Source organism: Idiotropiscis lumnitzeri, chromosome 12 (assembly GCF_059441095.1).
Source record: "Idiotropiscis lumnitzeri isolate Australia: NSW breed Sydney's pygmy pipehorse chromosome 12, RoL_Ilum_1.0, whole genome shotgun sequence".
Classification (NCBI taxonomy): Eukaryota; Metazoa; Chordata; class Actinopteri; order Syngnathiformes; family Syngnathidae; genus Idiotropiscis; species Idiotropiscis lumnitzeri.
The window spans coordinates 8,843,022-8,848,222 of NC_142402.1; the positions used below are offsets into that span (position 1 = coordinate 8,843,022).

Genomic DNA, 5,201 nt, shown 5'->3' on the forward strand with positions numbered 1-5,201 from the left:
GTAAACCAGGGATACACACTCACAAATGCACGCACACGCACGCACGTGCACACACTACATCTGTCTCCATTGCACATCACTGATTTACTGAGCACATTTGGGTACAGCAGTGGTGACTCAAGCAAGCTGATTCCTTCAGAGCAGCAGAAGAGGAGTTGGAGAGCCATTACACATATAATTGGATTTCATTTCAACCATGTGAGAGGACGGGAAAAAAAAAAAGACTTGTCACCACTCTGGAGAAAAAGGGTTGTCAAAATACCATCATTGTATTTACTGCAGTGTATAGTTTGTTTGTGTGTGCGCATTAGTAGGTGTGTGTGTGTGTGTGTGCGTGGGGGTGTGTTGGTGAGAGTGGGGGTGTGGGGATTTACACAGTTTGCCTTGGCGTTTGTCAGTGTGTTTTCCAATGTGTCGCGTGGGAGCGTATTGCGCATTTCAAAGCATGAAATCCCAAGACACACATACACACGAGTCCAGAAGGAGAGAGAGAATGGTTTTCCCTGATGCGTTTCCAGAGCGGCCACCAGAGAAGGACAAAGGGATTGATATGTATGCAGGACAACAAGGAAGGAAGCCTGTCATTTTTCCGAAAAGTGTTTGGATGTAATGTGTGTCACGTACAGTCTGCAAAAATGTCCGTCACCAGACCGGCCATCTGACGACAAAACAAGTCACTGCACTCTTGGGGATGTTAGGTACAGCACAAGTGTTAATGTGTAGTCTTTCCCGGATTTCTTTGCTTTGCTTACAATTCTGGCTGTTAGCATTGGCGCTTGTATTTTTTCAGGTGTGTTTCATTCGACGTGTCCAATCATTTCGACTTAACACAGGTAAACTCAGGTGAACAGGTGAGGTGAAAAGAAATAGGAAGGTGAAGCAATGGTCATATGCTGCATTAGAGAAAAGTGTAGTCGGACTTTTCACGAGGAAAAGTGCACCAGAAGGCACTTTTGAAGAGGGAGGCCAGAGTTGCGAAGTTCGGGAAAAAAAAAAGAAAAAAAATTAAATTAATTTAGTTATTCAAAGTTACTTCACATAACACAACACGATTTGTTCTGACTGTGTGCTGATATTTAGTAATCTCCCTTCATTTAGTTATTCGGTAAAATGAATGAAATGCTTTGAAGATAAGATATTCTTATTTATATGAATTAAGGAAAGGATGAAGAAGGTTTGCTGGAGGTGTGATGAACCTGAGGGACAAACATTTATTGTTTACATTCGCCACGAACGCTTTGAGTCTGGAACTGGGGCGATCCAAGTGGGAAAAATGCGACTTCCCACCTTCCTTGAATGCAGCATTAGTTCTTGTGTCTGAGTGTTTTTTTTTTCTTTGAGATATTCTCTGTGGTACTCGGAGCACTACTCTCAATGATTACAATGGCACGACCTTGACTCGAGTTCTTCATGTTACGAGACATCATTTGGTTATTTAATTAGTATTTTTTGCTGCTTTGTGTTGCACCCCAGAATTTGACTACAGGCATGCTTAATATTTGCTTCAAAGATGAAGTGAAAACAACAAACGCACTTGCTGCCTTTTATGGACAAAGCACCCAAACACACAAATTTAAAATGAAAACCCTCACAAGAAGCTCTGTGTTTGTTTTTTTGACATATATTCCTGTGTCTCTTTTTCTTGTCTTTTTTAATCATTTTCATTTCCACGTGCTCATTAGTCCTGTTTATGGCAGTTGTGTCCGAATGTCCACCCTTATACCTCGGACCGCGTGGCGCAACGGTAGCGCGTCTGACTCCAGATCAGAAGGTTGCGTGTTCAAATCTCGTCGGGGTCAATAATTACTCGAATTTCCCCATTTTGGGACTATTTCAACCACTCCTTCACAATATAGACCTGCTTTTAATATAGCACTATATCATAGTCACCGCTTTCTGTTTGCCGTTTCGTTCAGCCAGGTAGCCGATTTGCACCAGGTCGCATATCACGTCACCGTCATGCCTGTCATGTCGCACTGCCGCTTTAAGATCTATGACTATTTATTGTGAATAAACACACATTTTCAATTAAATAAAATGAATTAATTCCGTGGTGTGTAGTTACTGTAACGTTTTGAACATTTGTTTCTTGCTCGCAATTAATTGTGATCTATATTGACCAGTTGAGTGACTATCGATGCTCCCTACTTTTCTAAGTGCAGTGCGGGTAAATTTGAGTGCCCTACATTTCATTTATCCTCCCTGGACATTCGGACACCCCTACAAAATGGCGTAACCGCTTAATAGTGCACTGGTGTGCACATTCGGTCTCCCAATCAGCTCTCACAAGCCACTCGCGTCTTGTCCAGGTGTAACTCGATGTCTCGTTTATTTGTTTGTATTTAGTTCCTTGCTTTCTTTTAATCTGTTTTATGCTTTGCCTCACTGCTTCCCTTTGCTGGGGTCAGGAAAACTTAAACCTGTGACAGAGAAGATGCTAACACTGAACTAAACACATGGCAAATGGCCACCCGCAGCTTGATTCAGAGTTGCTGTCATCACTCACTGCTGTACTACTGTGTGTGTTTTTCAACTTCATATACCAGTTTATTTGTCTATTTATATTTTCTAATAAAGTTTTATTTTCTAAGATTTCTACTCATTTGGTGGTTGGTCTGGACGCGAGCAGCAATTGTTACTCGCCTAAAATAAGCAGCATTATATTTGTTTTACTTATGTACTTATTTGTTTTAATTTGAATTATTATTAATAATTATTTATTTCCCCATTTCATTTTTAATATTGTTCTGTCTCATTTTACTCCTTGGGTGTTTAGTTTGAATGTATTGCCCGTATCTATATGTCTGCATATACTGGTTAATTTACTGGGGTTAAAGTTTAGTGGAATCTTTTTTTTTTTTTGTTGGTATTTGAGCAATTTGAGTATTTGAGATCTTTGTGTTCGTGGAGGTGTTGATGGATTTTTCTGCTTTGTTGGGGTAAAATGGAAAAATGGGGCGGTACAACGTATGTGTGTTTGAATTTGCTTGTCAATAAAAATGTTTACAAAAAAATAAATAAATAACAGAAAATTTTCTTTTTGGTGGGCAGGGTGGACTTGATTAAAATGCATTTTAAAGTCATTTGAAAAGGGGGGAAATTATTTGATATAAAATTGATTTACAAGCTCGATGAAGCAACAAATGGAACCTGTAATTCAAGATACCACTCCATATGGGGAAATTGTTATCCAACATTTTAGGAGCTTGGTGGCTTCAGGCAGTTGCGTATTGATTTTCCCTCGCAGCCTTGGCAGGCACACCGACATACACATCTCCACCTCTTCACACTTATGTGCACATTCACGCAGATGTGTGCAGCTGCCACACACCTCTCAGTGTCTCACTGACAGATATACTTACCCACCCACACGTACTTTACGCGACACACAAGCGTGCAAGAACCACACTACGGCAAGCTGACATGCGGGCAAGCTTTCCAGCTCACAGACCTGCGCATGACAGACTGTTTCAAGGCACTCCAGTCATATGACATTAGGTATTTAGGTGATGCACAGCCTAGATTAGAGGCCTAGATCCAAATTTGGGTGTTGAAAAGATGGAGGCATGTGCGGACAGGCATCGAGAAATGCTGCTGCACCGACATCTGGAGACATCGTCATTCTCCTCCCACCGAACACTCGTGCCATCCTAATTCTGCCAACCTATTGTTTAGAGAGTTCAATTCAGGCAGAATAGGAAGCTCCACGTTACACAAATAAAACAACACTCATCTCTTCTTATATTTTGAGGCTCTGACCCAGTTTTGATATGTGCCACCTGGGGCGTTACTGTGATACACTGCTTCACAGAAGCACGGTAAATCCTAATAATTACACCAGAAGCAAGCTGCTGGTGCTTCCCGCCGGGTAGCTGCCTTCCATTTGCAAACTGTTTGCTGTAGCAAGAAGTGAAAACAAGATTGAGAAAGATGTGACGTGTCTGTTTAAAAGTGAGGGAGGGTTACACCAAAAAACGTATGTGTAAGTCACATGTGAAAAAAAAAAAATGGATGCCCAAAACGGGAGTTTGAATATACCGCGAGGTGACGTTCCTCGTCGTGTGCTGCCGCATGACGAGAGGCGCCCGCCATAACCTGGCTGGTGAAGAATAAGGCAGATGTGCGATGGCGTTGAGAAAAAAAATAAAATAAATAAATAAATAATTAAATAATATCAGTCGGTAACAGCTGCATGTTGGATTAATCACAGTCAAGGGGCCTCCTGAAGATGCCAACATCCTTCAGGGGGGGAGTGTCATAAAAAATAATGCAGCAAAGAGAAGCGTGTTGCAATGCAGCATGAAAAAGGCCCTCCATCTGCAGTGACTCAGACACTAAAGTGAAGGTAAAGAGGAATATATTTACCCTCTCTCATCCCGCCGCTTTGGCTCTGTCTGTCTCCCCGTCTCGTTTTCCTGCTCGCACGCTACAGTTCATGGACTCATCTGCTGACACACAGGCACACACACCGTGGGGGGAGGAATTACAGTAAGGGTGACACTTGCTTCAGAACATTATGAAGACCTTTTTGCATTCATCAGGTGCTGTGAGTGGTCTACTTAATATCCTTCGATGCAGAGTTGATGCATGCACCGATCTCTTCCATGGTTGGACATCGAACAACAGATGCACGCCCCTCCCAACGCACTGCTTGGCTAATCTGTTAATTCCACGTTCCCCTGGGTGAGACAAACAAAGAGGACGGTGGGCTTCAACGTTTAACGCCCCCGGTGATCAGATCCACAGTTTATTGTAAAATACACGGTTAACAACAATCGTGACACTGTTTTGTCCTATATGGATCCTAGAGTGCAGTGCGTCACAGTTGAACTCCAAAACTGATTCACAGTATGCATGAGGGAGCACGCACACATTTGTAGTTAGTGGACCATAGAGAAGATGAGGGACGCACATGAATGACTAACTTGTATCAGCCATTTATTATGCAGCTGCATTATGGGTAAAATTATCTAAATATTATCTTTGGTGGTTGCAGCATACCAAAGGTTAAATAGGGGGGGGGGGGATTTTCCACTTCTGAAGAGAACGCTGATTTAGAAGCAATTAACATGATACGGCAGTTAGAAAAAAATCTGATGATACTCAACGTCACACAACGGCACCCGTGCCACGATGAGACTGTTGATCGTTGTTTTTAAATGTTCAAGGGATTACCGCAATGACCTCACATCTCATTAAGA

General features: G+C 42.1%; 1 non-coding gene across 1 annotated transcript; it reads left to right on the plus strand.

Annotated features, from left to right (window-relative positions):
* The first annotated feature begins 1,727 nt into the window (after positions 1-1,727).
* On the plus strand, positions 1,728-1,799 carry trnaw-cca (transfer RNA tryptophan (anticodon CCA)). Its single transcript has one exon. It is a non-coding gene; the product is annotated as a tRNA-Trp (tRNA).
* Positions 1,800-5,201: the final 3,402 nt, after the last annotated feature.